General features: G+C 43.6%; 1 long non-coding RNA gene across 1 annotated transcript; it reads left to right on the top strand.

Moving 5' to 3' along the window:
• Nucleotides 1-6,542: 6,542 nt before the first annotated feature.
• Nucleotides 6,543-13,752, top strand: LOC123016896. Its single transcript, XR_006413487.1, has 3 exons — nt 6,543-6,714; nt 12,453-13,115; nt 13,617-13,752. It is a non-coding gene; the product is annotated as an uncharacterized LOC123016896 (long non-coding RNA).
• The last annotated feature ends 4,586 nt before the right edge of the window (nt 13,753-18,338 follow it).

Here is an 18,338-nt window from a genome sequence, read left to right as displayed (position 1 = left end):
CCAAAGCACTGTCTGGTGGATTAGGGCATGGTTGACTGACCAAAAGCAGAAGGTAACCATTAGCGGGGAATCATCGGGATGGCGGCCAGTAACAAGCGGGGTCCCCCAGGGCTCTGTCCTGGGGCCAATCCTGTTTAATCTTTTCATTAATGACATGGACGAAGGGGTGAACAGTCTGCTGATCAAATTCGCAGATGACACTAAAACTGGAGCAGTGGCCACAACTGAGGAGCAGGTACTCCAGATCCAAAAGGATCTGGACTGACTATGGAAGTGGGCAGGAGACAACCTGATGGCGTTCAATGTGGATAAGTGCAAGGTCTTGCACTTGGGACATAGGAATAGGTGTCATAAATACAGGTTAGGTGACAAGTGGCTGGAAAGCAGCACTTGTGAAAGGGACCTCGGGGTACTGGTTGACTGCAGGCTAAACATGAGTCAGCAGTGTGATGCGGTGGTCAAGAGGGCGAACGCCACCCTTGGTTGCATAGCCAGAAGTGTGGCTTCTAGATCGAGAGAGGTATTACTACCACTCTACATGACTCTGGTGCGCCCGCAATTGGAGAATTGTGTTCAGTTTTGGGCCCCTCATTACAGAAAGGATATAGCCAGGTTGGAGTCAGTGCAGCGTAGGACCACAAGGTTGGTGGCCGGTTTGCAGAGGATGCTGTATGAGGAGAGACTGAGGGAACTGGGTCTCTTCAGCCTGGAGAAGAGGAGACTCAGAGGGGGTATGTTGGCAACATGCAGGTATGTGAGGGGGTGTCACATGGAGATGGGCAGAGACCTGTTCTCCCCTGCAGAGGAAGGCAGGACATGCTCCAATGGAGCAAAGCTCAGGGAGCCAAGGTTCCATTTGGATGCCAGGAAGCACTTCCTGACAGTCAGGACCCCGAGGGTGTGGAATGGACTTCCATGAGAGGTCGTTGAGGCCCCATCGGTGCGTGTGTTCAAGGATAGGCTGGACGTCCACATGGTGGGCATGTCGTGAGCAGAGCGGGCTGGTGCCGGAGGTCAGACTAGATGGCCCGGGAGGCCCCTTCTGACTCACTCTGTTTCTATGTTTCTATGTATGATTGCTACTAATTAGAGCTTTTCAAAAAAAGACAAAAAACAAATGAGATATGATATATAAACTGAATGCCCATGTACTGCTGCAGCCTATGTGTGATTAACTGACAGTGGAGTTAACTATCATGGGTTAAGTATCGGCCTTTCCACCGATGCTCTGCTTCTACAGCCAAGTTGCCACTTAACTGCTGGCCCTTACTATGATCTGAGAAAAGGGCTTACAGTTTGCTTTCCTATTTCTACCTGATAAAATTTTGCCAGTTTCGTGCCTGATGGCTCGACAGTCGTCGACTCATGAGAAAGAGTCAAACGTTCACAATGAGAGTCAGGCTTTGGAACAAGGGGACTAATACTTGGAGTCCAGTGCCCAAATGGCCCCTCTGCAGCCTGAGTCTGGGACTGCTGAGCAAATAGCCCCCCCCCCTCCACAGCCTGACTCGTTGGCTTCTGAGCAAATAGCCTCCCCACAGCCTGACTATGAGGCTTCTGAACGAGTAGCTTCTCTTCATCCTGACTCTGAGGTGCTTGAACAAGTTGCCCCCCCCCCCGCTCCCTCAGCCTCCTGACTCTGAAGCTGCTGGGCAGAGTTCAGGAGAACAAGAAGATATAACAGTAAATTTGGCAAATGCCCAACTTAGGTGGAGTTTAAGACGTCCAGATCAATTGCGCCTGGACCAATTGAGATGACAGGACAGAGGTTTGTCCCAACCACGAAGGGAAAGACGTGACAGGAAAATCTAATCCCACGTGGGCTTCTCAGATACTTCAGAAAGGAGAGGGCAACTGTGTTGCTAGGAGCTCTCCACTAGAGATTTTCTGCTGCATTGTAAATCTTGTAGAAAGTAGCAATAAGTCTTTAGTTTTAGGGCCAGCTGCTGTGTGAGTTAATTGGAGACATGAGTTACAGCCTAACCACAGCCAGAGAGTTTCATTTCACATCCTGTGTATTCCCAACAGAAGTGCCTCATGCTGTGGGGAGGAGTTGTGGAAATGAATGCACACAGAATGAAAGGTTGCTTCCATTCTATTTCAAGCTGTACAAATCATTGCTAGTGGGGCCTACAGATTGAAAGATGGATGCAGTATTTGTTGGTGGAATCCTCCCAAGGATGGCCAGAAGTAGAAAGTGAAAGTTCTTTTTTCTGCTTTATCCTCATTGGTCTATGAAGAGAAGCAATAAATGAAACAAATACTGAACAGTTGACATTGCTTGCTGTGATTTTAAAATACTTCTAATTATAAGAGGTCTTTTCTTTGAACAGGCAAAAGGATGAACATGCAATTGCCCAAACATTTTGAGCAGTTAATATTCATGGATGTTGTTCTTCAAGGGATTTCCCATTTGGTGATAAAGCATGGAGATTCAGCCATATCAAGGTGGGGAAATAAGGTAAAGCACAGACATGAAAAATTCAAACTCCATCCATTCAAACCATTACTCATATTCTAATAGTATATGATGAAATCCTGTTTTTCATATTCCACTTTTAGAGAGTCAAATAATTTGTGTCATGCCATCAGGAATCTGGCTTCTTTTCAGGAGAACTGGGCCTGAACCAGGGCCTGGGCAGCTAAACAGCTCTGGATATGTCTGCTGAAACACAAACAGCATAGCAGAGAGTTGAAAAACCTTTTGGTTAAGTTCTCAGCAGGGACAGGTTTGTAGATTATGCTTCTCTGCTTCCTCATATGTGTTACAGTTCTTGCAAGTGGTTTGTTTGTATGGATCAGCATAATTCAAGAAAAAGGAGCTTGTATTGTGCCACAGTTCATGTTTTGTGAATTGGTAGCACTTCAGCAGAGTTCCATTGCTTATGGATGTAGAGTTGCCATACAGCATGAGTTTCCCTCCTCTTGGGTTACACAGCACACTATTAGCAGACCATGAGCATGTGCTATTAAATGTGTGATTAGCAGCCAAGATAGTCCTACATGACGCTAGGAAGGACTATTTTGGATAGCCTAGATCTGAATCTAGACCTAGCTTTCCTTTGACTTCAATTGCTACTGGTACAGATAGCGAGTGTGGTAGACTGGAGAAATGCATTCCCTGGGGGCAAGAACCCAGTACAAAGGGATCACAGATCCTGACTCCATTTCTTTGGTGGACATGAAATTTGAATCCTGAAAATGGCAATTCTGCTCCTCAGGCATGGGAGACAGGCTCTTTAGAACACCATTGCCACTCACTGAAGATGAAAACGCTGTTGGAGAAATGGTGCTCTTTCGCTTGGGAGCATGTGACTCCTTGGAATACAAGGGAACAAGCAAGATTAATATACTGTTAGAATCCAGGTTGCATGCCTTCTCTTTGTCTATAGTTAATAGGAGAGGAAGCTGGTGACTGCTGTGTCAGTGCCACCTCTTGTGGCTTTTCTTATGAGCTATCCATAGTGGTCCATGTTGGTGAACCTATTATGAGGATGGAGTTCAGCACCATGAGTAGCACTCTTCATATGACACAACAACCCACACCATGACAAAAGCAATGCAGTGTGGGTTCACCACTCTGGGGCCCACGAAGCCCCTGACAGATGACTAAGAACACTCTGGGCCCATTCTCACCTTCTGCCTCCCTACCCTACTCAGTCCTCCCACTAGTATCCCAAGGCAACTTGTGGAAGTGCCGAGTTTCCCTCCCTCTCTCCCTCCCTGTAATGATCACAAGCCATTTTCAGCTTGCCACATCTCTCTCTCTCTCTCTCTCTCTCTGAGACAGCAAAAGCCACTAGTCAAGCAATCTGTTATCCGGCCCTCCAAGTGTCACCAGAGACAATTGAAAAAGTTTATTCAGGATGGATAAATACAACTATATATACAACTAGAAATATCCAAATTAATGTTTGCAAATATATTTGTCAAACTGAACTGTCAGATGCTTCAAAAACCTGAAAAAGTGAAACCTCCAGTTTTTCAGTTCTGAGAAATTTCTTTAGGAGTGAACCCATGTTTCCCCAGCAACTCTTCTACATTGCAACTGTTCCAAACATGCTTGCTTCTTGGAAACATGAAAAGTACTGGGGATTCCCATGTGTGTGTGTTGGGGGGGACTGTTTCCAATGGCTCCCTTCACCCTAGGGAGGGGTCTGTCATTGGACACTGTCATTGGGAGCTAACACATAATTTCTCCAAATGAACCATCACTGGGAGAAATTACCCCCACAAACAAACAAAACAACGAGCATATGCTATAAATAGCCCCTATCAAACGCTTATGCCTACTGCTCAAAACAAAGGAATTTACCATGTTAAAGTATCTTTTTTTCTGATTGGTAGGTAGAACTTTGTCCCTGTGTTTGATTGGTGAGTTGAGTATATTCAGTAGCTAATTGCAAATCCTTTATTAAAACAATTCAGTAACTTTCTGCAGTAAGGATTTTTGTATGGCACTACAAACAAATTTTCACTGACATGTTGAACTTGTTTCTGTGTCCTCTTAAAACTAAAGTGCATGGATTAAGTTCCCACCTGCACCTGGAATTGAAACAGCCCAGAGACAGTTTTACCACTCCAGGGAGAACCAGAGTTGCCCCATGGTTGACATTTTCAGCAACCAGGATATGCCCTGGGTTATTGGGATTAAATGCTAAACTTCTAGTCCTACATGTGCAAAACTAAGAATATACCCAAAAAAACTAAAAATACTGCAATTATAAGAGGGATGTTAATGTATTTCTGGTTTTGCTTTCTTTCTCTTTCTGATGTGTCTTTTAAGGCCTACACTATAGTAGAGAAAGTGTGAGCTGGAAGTTGTCTAAGTTATATCAGATTTTATTTATATTTAATTTTCATACCCCCACACAGCTGACACTTCCTGGGGAGTTTACATAGTCTATAAAAGCAGGTGATAGAAATAAAATAAAATATCAGAAAATCAGAAAATCAGAAAAAATAAAACATTTTAAACAGCTAAAAACAGACAATACAAAAAACAAATACAAGTATAACAAGAAACAGTGACTCTGCAAAATATGCAGTGATCCTCCGCAAGCCCCTAGGTGGATGAGTAAGTCTTTAAAAGTCTCAAAAAAGAAGGGTGTCTTAACCTATATAATGGACTCCTTGGAACATGACAGCTAGTATTCAGTGCTGCTGTAAGAAGAGAGTTTCAAGGATTGAAAATGAGGATCTTGGAAATAACAAAAATCTGACCTACAGTATTAATGTAAACTTTAAGACAAAGCACATGAGAGGCCTGAAATTCACAATAAAAAATAAAATAAAAAAATCAGCCCACCAACCTTACAAAGGTTTCAGGCAACAGGTAGTCTAAACTTGATTGGATAGGGAAGTGTCCAAGCCAGCACTGTCTTACTGACTCTTCCACCCACAGATCAGCTTCCTCCAGTCCATAATGGAAAACCAAAAATCTAATTAATGTCCTGCCCTATGCACTTACCCAGGCACAATTTGGAATAGGCCCAAGGTTGACATGGCAACTATGAAATCCTGAATTGTTCCAGACAAAGTGGTGTTGCTGTAAAGTTTGAAGTCTTGGGGTCAGCAGCACTACCTCTAAGGTCATCTTTGCCACTCAAGCAGGAAGGCCTTTGGGGTGCTGGGTACTCCAGCAGTATCCCATTCCTATTTGAGCTCCCCGTACCTAATAGCAAACATAGACTGGCTATCAAGTAGGGTATCTAGCCGGAGAGAGGGAATTTCGGTTGAATACACTTACTACTTCTTTTGCCTTCAAGTCATGATTGGTGCTGCACCTACTATTCTGATGGGAACTAAGTGAACTTGGACAGTTTGTACATCCTTTAGTTTATGTAACAGGGTTCATACAAGGATTAAGAACATGTTTGCTGCCTTTAGCATACACAGGATATTAAAACTGTTTTAAGGTTCCACATAACACTGGGGTTTGCTGCAATAGGCTGGTAGTGCAATCTTATGCTTATCTGCTCAGAAGTTAGCCTTACTATAGTCACAGTGAGGCATATTCCCAGGTGCATGTGCACAGAATTGCAACCCAGCACAGCTACCTGTCTTGAATCTAAAGATGTATTGTACACTCCTGTTTTTCATTGAAAGTTACACTTCATTTTTATATAAAATAACGACACTTGCTTTGGTAACCTACGGCTAGACGTAGAACCCTGTTTTAAACATTTCCCCTCAGTCAGGATTTCACCTCATATTCTCTGCTTTAGTCTTGCAAAATAAATCCGTACAGCTCAATCCAAAACAAATGCATTTGGAAGCACGGAAGCAAACTTCGTTCATTTTCGTATGGAATGACTTGTTTCTACGTCTTGTTTAGATCATGCCTTTAGCAACTTTTAAATACTGGGTCCTTTGCCTTCCCTTCTTTGCTCCAGTCATCCTTCCCGCAATCTCCTTTTAGGTTCTGCAGACCGAAAGAGTTACAACCATAGAGCAACATTAGGTTGAGAAGCAGGAAATATTGACCCAAAGACAGAGGAGAAGCAAACGGTTGGCGGACTGCAGGAATAAAGGGAACTTCCTGTCCCCATCATCCCTGTTCGTATCCTCTAGCTTGGTCGCGCTCCTATTGATTTTCTAGTGCAGGCAGGTACCTCGCTGGCATCCAGGGATACCGTTCCACTTTCCTTCACCTTAGCTTTTACAAGCTGGCATATGGGGTTAAGACAGCCTCCTGGCCGGCCGGGAAGAGAGGTGAGTCAGGGATGGGGGAATCTTAAATTAGTGAGAAAGCGGCGGGGGGCGGGAAATGGCAGCAGCGGCAGTGTCAGTAAATCAGTGGCTTGCACTAGGAGGAAGACACAGGTGACCGGGTGGGACTGTTACGTGACACACACGGCGGCAGTTTGAAAGGACCCTTCAAATGAGGTACAAATGTGCAGAGGACTACGAAGTCGGAAATCCAAGGTGATCAGGAGACACGGGTTAGGGAGGAGAGTCAGGGATAAGCTGATCTAAAAGGGGCGGGGACACACAGGGAAACTCATTTATTTTAGTGAAATACTTAAGAAAGAGGTCAGTCCTGAAAACGTGGGCGCTAACCGCTGTTTAGGAAATCTTCCTGTACTCTGCTGGTATGCTTGGCTATTTCATTTTGTCATTTTGATAAAGTATTTTCATTTTAAGTGTTTGTACTCTGATTTTACTCCTCCCCTTGTCTTGTACCATTACTTCATCATATATGCATGTAATCTTTCAGTTTAGGTTTTTATATTACAGCTTTCCATTCCCCCCTCTTTAATGCTGCGGGTATTGGCAAACCTGGAATAACTGGACACTATGCTTCTTCTCCATTTGGGTGACTGGAGAAGCTGTTGCAATAAGATGGACCCACTGTAATGTGCCTTATTCATTCATTCATTCATTCATTCAGTTTATATTCCACATTAAATGAGTCTGAGGACTCTCCAAGTCTTTATTCAGCAGTACTATACTTGCTTCTGACAAAAGAAGCATTGCATTGCAGCCATCTCTGCTGTTTAGATATGTAGCCAGAAAATGCTGGTACTGCAAGTATTTAACAGCTTCTAAACCAGCTTGTGTAGCTATATGATGTTTCCAGATGGACAGTTTGAAAATTACCAGTTGAAAGACATTCCAACTTTTCCTCCTTAATAAATTTTATGTGGAAGAAGCAGAAGAAACAGTGGGCAAACATGGGAAGCTTATAAGTGGCAGACTTCATTGTCTGAATAGCCTGCAAAATTATATGAATTTTCTTGAAGGGCAGCTTGATATTCAGGAATTAGCTGTTTGTTTTAACAGTATGGCCAGAAATGTTCACCATCTGCTAATTGCTACAGATGAAGCTGCTAGTTAAAGGTATGGTTAGAGAAGCCAGACCAAAAGTTGTTAAGTTCATGTATTGCTCTCTGGGGAAGTGGGCCCAGCAGCTGAATTTTTGGAGCAGGAACAAGGATGCCTTGAGATAGTTAAAATTGTTTAAGTTATTATTGTTTTTTTAACATGGCACGATGAACCTTTTCACACTTCATGACAGCCCACCATGGCTTAACTATGGGACTGTTTGAAGATTATCTAACTCTCAGAAAAGCCTCCCTGCACAACACAACGCTTGAATAATTTAAGCCCAGCTTATTCTTTTGCCATGTGAACTAATAAGAATGAACATCATGAGGCAAACTTTGATTATGACACAATACTGAACATTTATCATAAATTGTAACTCAGTATTCATTGTGATACTGCTATAATGTTACAAGCAGACATAAGGGATTTTTCCCTCTTTCAGAGAATTGGAAACAGATTAAAGTTGGTATCACTGCTTGTGGTGTGTACACTCATTTCATTATCACCTCTGGTAAACTAGTGTTGAGGATTTCTGAATTTTTTCCCTGTTTCGGGATAATGTTGATGGTAATGAGGGGAATTATTTGAAGTTCCGATATTAAAAATTTCATTTAGGGCACAATATTATGGTCTCTCGAGATCACCCAGAATGCCATAGGATTCTTTGGAGTACCAGCTTTTAGATCCTGTGATCACAGCAGCTGCCCCCCTTGAGCTCACACCTGGCCCTAGGAGAGGGCATAAAGGGTATGCCAGGGGGCAGGAAGGGGAGGAGACTGAAGCTGAGTACTCATTCCATTTCCAGCTGGCACCCTAGCCTCTTTCCCTCATGCTTCCTGTTTATCTAGGTGGCACAAAACAGCTGTCTAGATAAAATGTAGGCTGCCAGCACCTTGCTCCTGACACTGGATATTCATAAGCCTCTGAGTTCAGAGGTTTATGTACATCTGCTGTAGGAGTGATTGGATTACATCCTTAGTTTATTTTAGTACTAATGGTTTCTATTTATGACTTTTTTCCCTTATTTTCTAATTGGCAAAAGTTATGCTTAACTACCTCTAGATGCAGGAATTTTTGGCCTAACTGCAGCATTGGATATCTGTAATTATTGATTGAATAAATGTAAGGTTATACATTAAACAGTGCAATGTCACATTCTGATTGAATTATACATAATGCATTCTTCATTCTTAAAAAAATAAGTTAAGATCTGCTAATGAAATACGCATAACATATATTTCACTTTTTTCCAATATTTGTGTCCTATTCCACTATTGTGTCCCCATTCTGCCTTTGCCCATGGCTTCAGTATTTCCTGAAATACAACAGCTCTAACATAACCAATGAACAGTATAAAACTACAGATTTTTTTTTAGTTGATTATGTTGAGCAAAGTTTCAGCTATGGTGAAATGAGTTATCAGCAAATGGATTGCTGGGAGCCTAAATGTGGATGGAGAAAAACTCCTGGTGAATGCAGTCAACTTTGGTATTGCTGAGAGCTAGGTTTCCCCTTCTCTCTTTCAAGCAAAAGACAGTTCATTGGCAAAAGCTTTTTATGTCTAGTGTATATCCTGAAAGCTATAACCAGCAGAGTCTCTGAGCATGCATGAAGCAGTTTGTTGAACCTCAAACAAGAAAGTTTTTCAAAGAACCCTGCTTTTGAGTCACCCTGGACTCCCCAACCCTCTGGGAGTACCCCTCTGGAGACAGGCAAGCCTCCTATCTGTACACAGGCCCTCTAATTGGCTAGCTCTTCTCTTCTGATGCCACATCAGGGGGTCAAGGATTGGACTGGGCTCCTCTGGCTTTCCTCTCATGTCCCCTCCCAGCACTTCCAGACCCTGTTGGTTTTCAGAGTCTGCCTGGATACCTGGAGACAGTAACCTTGAGATAAGTTCTCTCTGCTCTGCCATCTCTGTGTCTGCAGGCCTCCCTTCCCATCTGAAGAATTGGTATGACCCTGCCCCTGAAACACATGTTAAGAAAAACTGCCTCTTTCATTTCCAACAGGTATGTGCCTATAATCAGGTACACTTTGGGGCAGTGAGGGTGAGAGAAAAACAACATTATGCTCCTCCATCTGCCACACAGGGCTGCTTCTTGGGGTCATCCAGGGCCTATTGCATCCTGGCCTTAACACTGTAGGTCCATCTGAGGTCTATTGTAACATTTGATAAGCACTTCCAGGATAAAATTTCTTGCCACTTCTAGGACTTAGATTCCAGTGTTAACAGCAGTTCATTTAGGTAAACTTTTCAGAACACAGCCTGATCCAGTTGTCTTGGATTAGCTTCAGTTGGTACAGCTCAAGGACATTGATAAGGTGCTTGGAAGGGTTCACCCAACCATTTCTGTCCTAGATTCTTGCCCCCTTGACTAATAAATACTAGCAAGGAGGGAATAGCCAACTGAGCCAAGAAGGTGATTAACACCTCCTTGCAAGAGAGAGCGGTCCTGTGCTCTTTGAAGAAAGCAAGAGTGAGAATACTCCTGAAGAAATCCTTTCCAGATCTGGAAGCTCCAGGTGCTTTTGGATAAGATTTATCTGGATCCAGTCAGAACATAAACAGTTTTGGTCACCATGTATGATGACATATGTCAGAAGAGAGACTAGGGAGTGTGACCCTTTTGATACTCCTGGACCTCTCAATGGCTTTTGATATCATTAACCATGGCAGCCTTCTGGAGTGACTGTCAGAGCTAGGAGTGGAGGGTACTGTATTGCACTGCACTGCACAGCACTGCTTCTGCACTTACTTGGATGGCTAGTTCTAGAAGGCAGCACTTGGAAAATATAGCTCATCCCCATGGTTCTCCTGGAGTCACTTTTGTTCACCATGCTATTCAGTATCTGTATGAAACAGCTGACAAGGTCATCTGGAATTCTGGACTGCATTGCCCTCAGTATGCTGAGGACATGCAGCTCTACTGCTTTTCATTTCTATTCAGTGGCACCATGGATTTTCTAAGCTGGTGCCTGGGTGTACCAGTGCACTGAACAAAGGCTAACATGCTGCAGTGCAGAGGGGCAGACTAAGATATTGTTAGTGGACAGTTCCTATGACTGGATGGAGGCTGCTCAGCTGGTTCTGGATAGGGATGCACTCCCCTTGAAGGAACAGGTTCATAGCTTGGGGGTTCTTCCTGAGCAATCTTTTTCACTTAAGTCTCAAATGGCTTCACATGCATGAATGCATTCAGCAGCTTCAGCTGGTGGCCCCATCAGAACAGGGATAGCCTGGTTTCAATCGTCTGTGCATTGGTAACTTTTACATTAGATTAAGATACTGTACTGTAAGGTACTGTACCTGGGGTTGACTTGAAGTCTCTTTAGAAACAGTAGATAGTACAAAGCAGCAGCCAGATTAATCTCTAGGACCAGAAGCTCTGAGCACATAATACTAATTTTGGCCTGCTTGCAATGGCTGGATGTATACTTTTGAGCCCAATTCAAGGTGCTAGTTTTAACCTATAAAGCCTTACACATCCAGCAATTGCAATACTTGATAGAGTGCCTCTTCCAATCTGTATCTACCTGGATGCTATGATCAGTATGTGAGGCCATCTTCTGTATGCCCATTCTGAGGGAGGCTTGGAGGGTCACAACAAGGGAAAGGGCCATCTCAGTGGCAACCCCCCCATACACATTATGGAATGATCTCAGGAAAGCTTACTGTGAAAAGGTAGAGGCATTCATCCATCTTCCCTTGACATTTAGCAGAGAAGGGCCAATGGTGACAATGCAAAATCAGGAATGTTCTTGGGCAGAACAAGGCATGGGACTCCGATTGCTGAGATGTGTGGGTATGTGCATGCAGTTGCACAGGATTATCAGCTGAGGCAGGAACAGCTGGGGTGGATGGAGTTGCAGTTAAGATGGGGTAATAAAGGAGGAGGCTGTGCTAGAAAGGGGTGTGTGGAAAAGGAGGAGAACACGAGAGACATGGAGAAGAGGGAAGGACAGAAAAAGACACTAAAGGGAGCTTTGGGTGTGGAAGCCTGGAACCAGCCGGCTTTGCTTGTTAGAGTGTCCCAAGGCACTGATAACCCAACAGAAGCGGTGAGGGGAAAATGCACACAAGGAAGGTGCATTTCCCTGGTGCACCAAGATGCCACTTACCCTAGGTCTGGGAAGGAGGAAGGGTTCAAGCATTTCAGGAAGCACAGCCACAACAGGAAACTGTGAGCTGCAATAAAGGAACCTGGTGAACAAGCTTACTTTCTTTGTGGGCCTTGCATGGCAGTTAGGGAACGGGAGCCTTCATTGTGCCCCTCCCTCCTGATCCCATTACACTCACCTAGCATTTTTGGTTTCAGGTTAAGCTTGTCTTTTTCTCCCAGGCATTTAATGGCAAATAACGATATCTGATAGCAAGATGGTGCATTTAGGTCAGCTATTTTTAGGTATGGTCTAGTTTGTACTCACATTGTTTCAGCTGTTCCGAATGTTGTATATTGGAAAAATGTTATGTTGTAGTGTTATGAACCATCCAGAGAACTTTGGCCATTGGGCAGTATAGAAATGAAATGAAAATTAAGATAGTGGGCAGAAAACAAGGGACTTTGCTGACACAGAACTTATTAATACAGATGTGTGTTTAAATAACTGTTTTATTCCAGCAAGTGATGGAAACATGACTGACAGTGGGGATGAAACAATATTCCTGGTGCAAAGTTCTGAGAATTCCAAAGGTCTTGAATTGTTCTGTGACTTATTTGTCATGAATGCAAATCCTGGCTCAGAAATAGTGTGTGAGGCCCAGGATGTTGATTCTACTGAGCAGGGGCAAGAAAAGAACCATCATTGTAAAAGAGGCTTCAGGAAACAGAAAGGCATTATTGTTCAACAAAACATTCTTCCAGGAGAGAAGCCATATATCTGTGTTGAATGTGGACAAAGCTTCAGCCAGAGCTAAGACCTGGTCAGACATCAAAGGATCCACACAGGAGAGAAACCATATATGTGTGTGGACTGTGGAAAGAGCTTCAGTAGGCATTCACACCTCATTCAGCATGGGCAAATTCATACAGGAGAAAGACCATACAAGTGTCAAGATTGCGGGAAGACCTTTACCCAGAGCACACACCTCATCCAGCATCAGCACAATCACATTGGAGAAAGTCCATATGTGTGTGGCAAATGTGGAAGACACTTCTACCAGAACTCAGGTCTTCTTCAACATGCCAGCTGACATATAGGGCGGAAACCATACATGTGCCCAGATTATGGGAAATGTTTCAGTGACAGCTCTAACCTTGGGACTCATCAGAGACTACATACAGGTGAGAAACCCTACAAATACCCTGACTGTGGTAAATGTTTTAGTGAGAGCTCTAAGCTCTCTATCCACCAATGGACCCACACAGGAGAGAAGCCATACAGGTGCTCAGAATGTGGGAAAAACTTCAGCCAGGGCTCACATCTCATACAGCATCACCAAACACACACAGGTGAGAAGCCATATGAATGCTCTGAATGCAGAACCGGCTTCAGTGACAAGTCTACTCTGATCAGACACCGGAGGACCTACATAGGTGAAAAGCCCTTTAAATGCATGCAGTGTGGGAAAAGTTTCAGTCGCAATGCCTACCTTGTTGCTCACCGGAGAGTACATAAGTGGTAGGTATAAACCACCCCAGCATCTTCTGGACAGGTGTCTGCTGACTCTTGCATAGACAGCATCTACAGATTAAATAAGAATATCTGAAATTTTAAGAATATTGTGTGATTAATTTATGTCTCTGGAATCAAACTTTTAAAAAAAGTTTTGTTCTATTTTCTAGAGCAAAAAGAAAAGAAAAAGCTGACAGTTGACAAACTGAAAGAAGAAAAGAAAAATCTTTTCCACAGAAGATTGTTAGGCTGTTGCGCTCAGCATTGCAGATGTTGCTAAACCCAGGAAATCATTTCATACTTTTGTTGTAAGAGCTGTCTCTGGTAGGTGACACAACCATATACTACAAGACCTCCAGATGCCTTGGATGCTCTCCACCACTGTTGAGTGGATACTTTGAGCAGCCGGGAACTATACTATATGCTGCTTGTTTTGCTCACTCCACAGTCACAGCATGAACACCATAAATGGTCACAGTGGAGTAAAAAAAAAACAAACCATGTGTTAGCATGTTTCAAAGTGGGTGTAGTAGACTGAAATATCTGGAAGCAGCAAACTGTTGAAGCTAGATCTTTTGAATGAAATGGTGAAAAGAATGTGTCAGGATTCTAGACTGAAAATTAGAGTAATCTGGACTATCATACCTTTTCCTCTACCAACATGAGTATTCAGGATATGTCACTGTTAGAAACAGAATGGTTCCTTCTGTTCCTTCACCTTGGCTTCCTTCCAGTTAGCCTCAAATACAAATCATAGGCAAAGGCTGGGGCCTTGTGGCCAACAGCTGTCCAGTACTGGTGTTTCAAGTGGTTTGAGGTCATGCTGGCATAAGGTATTCTGAAGGGTTTTTCCAGGGGACTCTTTGTGAATGAAGCTGTGACATAACTTTCTGCATCAAAATAATGGACAACAGATTTTAATAAAGAATAATTGTATAGAAGGTGCACTTATAGCAGTATTAATTATGTCTGAATTAATTCAATATTAACAGACTACACAAAGTATGCAGAAACAGTTCAATTAAATAGTTGCATTCTGTCAGAAATTCAATGGGGAAAAAAAAAGAAGGATCTCATTTAGTCTTAGGATATGTATGTAGAGAGGAAGTATTGTTAGGGATTCTAGACAGAGACCACTACCCTATTTGTACAGCTATTGTACAGTTTTCTTCTATCTTTCAATTTAACTTGAACAGCAGGGTGATGACAAGATTCAAGTGGCCTTGGCATTGCTGCCTCTTGTTGCCGAGTGGGTTCACAGGACACAACAACCACAATGGTTTCTTGTGCAGAATGGGTTCAGGTCCATGGTGTTGGCAGTAAGCAGCTGTGGCAAGATGCTGGGACCAGGATGCAGAGGCAGGGTGGAGGCTTGCACCCAGTTTAGATGTCCAGAGGCAAGAGGCGCATCCTGGAACAGTCTGAGGTAAGAGCCAGCATGAAACAAGGTTCAGGCAAAATGCCCAGTCCAAGAGCACAGTCATGTTCGGGAGCAAAGTCAAGTCATGGAGGGTGGGTGCAGGTACCTGGTAGGGCAGGGTCACACTGGAAACAAGGATGGAGACAGGAATACGAGATAAGAACAGGCTAGAGATGCACTAAGTCGAAGCACAAAGTAGCCACCAGAACAGCTTGTGTTGCTGTGGCAATGAGCAGCAGTGCAGGACAGCCTTTCACGCTGCTCTGCAGGGCTTCCAGCTTCATGGCATAAGTGCTACACAGCAGCTCACTGCAAGCCATGCAAGGGTGTTCCTGGTTCTGCAGGCACTTGCAGGTAAAGAAGGCACTGATCCTGACAAATGATCTGAACCTTGTTGTATTTTGTGCCTTTGGTTTTCAGAAATCATGATAAGAAACAATGGTCTGTTCTATGGTTTCCATAGTCCTGGTATGCAGCTACCACAGTCCCCTGGAAAGAGTGGCAGCTGCTACAGCATGAAGTTGAATTTCAGTTGTGGTGGCTGTTGGGATATGTGCCAACAGCTTCAGGAATGAGCAAGGAGGGAGGGAACCAAGCTAGCACAGAAACCGGTTCATTGTCTGTCAGGCTTATCCAGTCAAAAAAGTGTGCAGCATGGAATCCACGCCTGGTTGCTTGTTGTGATGTATGAATGCAGCCATTCTGTCAGTGGAGATGGTTACATGAAAAAAGGCAGAATAGGAAATGTCTCTCTAGTGCAAGGGAAACTAGCTAGAGGCTCACAAGTCAAACAGCATATAAAGAAAAACATTCTATTTGGCCCAGATGAAGCCAAACATTTGTTCACCAAAAGGAAAATAAAAATGTTTTCAAGTGTATTCTTATTCTTACACTACATTGATATCCTGCATTTTGACTCTTGCAAGGAACCTAATGTAGCTTACAAGGTTCTCTTCCTCTTATCCTCACAACAACCACTCTGTGAAGTTGGCGGCTAGTCTGAGAGTAAGTGACTGGCTTAAAGTCACATGATGAGCTTCATGACTGAGTGGGGGCTAAAGAGCCAGTGTAGTATAGTGGCTAAAAGCATGGGACTGGGACTCAGGAGATCTGGGTTCTAGTTCCCACTCAGCCATAAAGCGAACTGAATGGCTTTGGGCCAGTCACGGATCCTCAGCCAACCTACCCCACAGGGTTACTGTTGTGAGGATAAGATTGAGAGGAACAAAAGAATTATGTAAGCCATATTGAGTTCCTTGGGAGAAAAAAATGGCAGGATATAAGCATAATCAATAATGAAATAACCATGAATCTCCTGAGCCCCATCCAGCACTTCCTTTTCTTTATGGATTTTTTAAAGAATGCAATTACAAAATACATAATACAATAGGAAAAAGAAACAACACAAGATACACAAAACCCCCTGCATATCTATTTTAAAAAACCAACAACACTTAGTGCACCCCTTCACCAGGACCATGGCTGTAATTTTGGATGGAAGGGCATATTCCTGAAAGAGCAGAAAGTTAGAGTTAGAAGCAAAGAAATAATAAAGGGGAAAAATCATTCAGCACAACTACTGCTAGACTAACCTTGTGGAATTGTATTACAAGGTTTCAGGGTGGCTAGATGAAGAGGATGGAGTGGATGTGGTTTACCTGGATTTCAGCAAGGCCTTTCACAAAGTGCCTCATGATATCCTGCTTGAGAAATTGAGGAGTTTTGAGATAGACCAATGCACTGTCCGATGGATTAAGGCATGGTTGACTGACCGAAAGGAGAGGGTGACCATTAGTGGGGAATCATCGGGATGGCAGCCAGTGACAAGCGGGGACCCCCAGGGCTCTGTCCTGAGGCCGATCCTGTTTAATCTTTTCATCAATGACATGGAAGGAGGGGTGAACAGTCTGCTGAACAAATTTGCAGACGATGCTAAAACCACTACTGAGGAGCACGTACTCCAAATGCAAAAGGATCTGGACAGACTATGGAAGTGGGCAGGGGACAACAGGATGGCATTCAATGTGGCTAAGTGCAAGGTCTTGCACTTGAGGCATAGGGATGAGTGTCATAAATACAGGTTAGGGGACAAGTGACTGGAGAGCAGCACTTGTGAAAGGAATCTCAGGGTTCTGGTTGACTGCAGGGTAAACATAAGTCAGCAGTGCAATGCGGTGGTTAAGAGGGTGAACGCCACCCTTGGTTGCATAGCCAGAAGCATGGCTTCTAGATCTAGAGAGGTATTACTACCGGTCTATATGACTCTGGTGCGCCCGCAACTGGAGTACTGCGCTCAGTTTTGGGCCCCTCGTTACAGGAAGGCTATAGCCATGTTAGAGTCAGTGCACCACAAGTTTGGTGCCTGGTTTGCAGGGGATGGGGTATGAGGCGAGACTGGGGGAACTGGGTCTCTTCAGCCTGGAGGAGACTCAGAGGGGATATGTTACAGGATATGTTGGGCCCCTTGTTACAGAAAGGATATAGCCAGATTAGAGTGCAACGTAGGGCCACAAGGTTGGTGTCTGGTTTGCAGGGGATGCCCTACGAGGCAAGACTGAGGGAACTTCTATTTCTAAGTGGAAATTCCCCAAATTCTCCACTACACATATTATTCTGAAACTTGAAGCCGTTTGATGATACCATCAATACCTAGCCATAGTGAGTGTTCACTTACTAGTGGAACAATTGTCTATCCCTAGAGTTTGCACAATCTAAAGAAAAAAATCAGATTATTCCTCTTGAGACCCCTACCAAAACTACTATTCTATGATTCTATTCTATAATTGGAATGGTGGAACTTATGTGTCCGCAGTAGCGTGGGGTTGGACCCAATGACCTTCTGGGCACTTCCAACTCTACTATTCTGCTACAGTTTCTACTCAAAGTAGAAACTGAACCTTCAAAACACACCCTATGAAACACCAATACAAAAAGAACTGCTGTAAAACAGCAATTATAAGTCTTTTTACAGAAATCCCTCCTCTGAAGCTGGAAATGGAGAAAATTCCTCACAGTACAAATTCTGGTTTGGTATTATTTGCATTTTTAAAACTTACTTGTTAAATGCAAAAGTACACTTAATGTCTCATCTTGTTAGTTCCTTGAAGGCTTTAAGAAAGGGGTTCAACAAATTCTAAGGTCCATGATTAGCCATGGTAACTTACCTCCAGAAGCAGCAGGTGTCAATACCAGCTGCAAAGAAGACCATTGCCTTTTTGCCTTGCTTGCGGGATTCTGGCATCATCTATCTGGCAGCTAGCTGATGGTACGAAGAGGCTGAATTAGATGACCCCCTGGGGATATCTTTATATGCTCAAGAACCTTGTTAAGCATTAAGCAGTCTGGAATTCTCTTTGTTGTGGATGGAGAACATCTGGGCCACTGGCTGCCACCTGTGCCTAGGCGTGTCAGAGGACTGAGACTGAGAAGAGCAGTTAAATTTAGCAGTGTGATATTGTTAGTGGTCCTGCAA

Source organism: Varanus komodoensis, unplaced genomic scaffold, assembly GCF_004798865.1.
Source record: "Varanus komodoensis strain SLA01 unplaced genomic scaffold, ASM479886v1 scaffold9, whole genome shotgun sequence".
NCBI classification, from domain to species: domain Eukaryota; kingdom Metazoa; phylum Chordata; class Lepidosauria; order Squamata; family Varanidae; genus Varanus; species Varanus komodoensis.
The sequence above is the reverse complement of the archived record's forward strand: the minus strand, read 5'-3'. Positions and strand labels throughout refer to the sequence as shown.